Raw genomic sequence first — 263 nt, forward strand, 5'->3', positions numbered from 1 at the left:
TGTACACAGATGTTTTTTTAATAAAATGACCATTAAATGAACATATTTTGTGCTTGCAGGTGTGTGTGTGTGTTCACTGGCAGGTTCTCTGTCTGGTCAGTGTTTCGTCTGGTCATTGTTACAGTAGAATTGATTTCCTGTAACTAAACAGAATGTGAATCAGTGCACACTGTGTGTCAGACGATCTGCTCCAGTGTAAGTGTATGTGCTGCAAAACACAGATGTTCTTCTGCAGTGTTTTCTCTTGTTTTCCAGCACAAATA

The 263-nt window shown here is 39.2% G+C and overlaps 1 protein-coding gene across 1 annotated transcript in view; it reads left to right on the forward strand.

The window, feature by feature from the left end:
• The window catches only part of LOC132114167 (D(1B) dopamine receptor-like), a 6,396-nt gene extending 6,344 nt beyond the window's left edge, over positions 1-52 (forward strand). The window contains exon 2 of the mRNA XM_059522277.1: positions 1-52. This exon is cut by the window's left edge and continues 491 nt beyond it. The gene's annotated coding sequence lies outside the window, so the exon portion shown is untranslated.
• The last annotated feature ends 211 nt before the right edge of the window (positions 53-263 follow it).

This window comes from Carassius carassius, chromosome 33 (assembly GCF_963082965.1).
Source record: "Carassius carassius chromosome 33, fCarCar2.1, whole genome shotgun sequence".
NCBI lineage: Eukaryota > Metazoa > Chordata > Actinopteri > Cypriniformes > Cyprinidae > Carassius > Carassius carassius.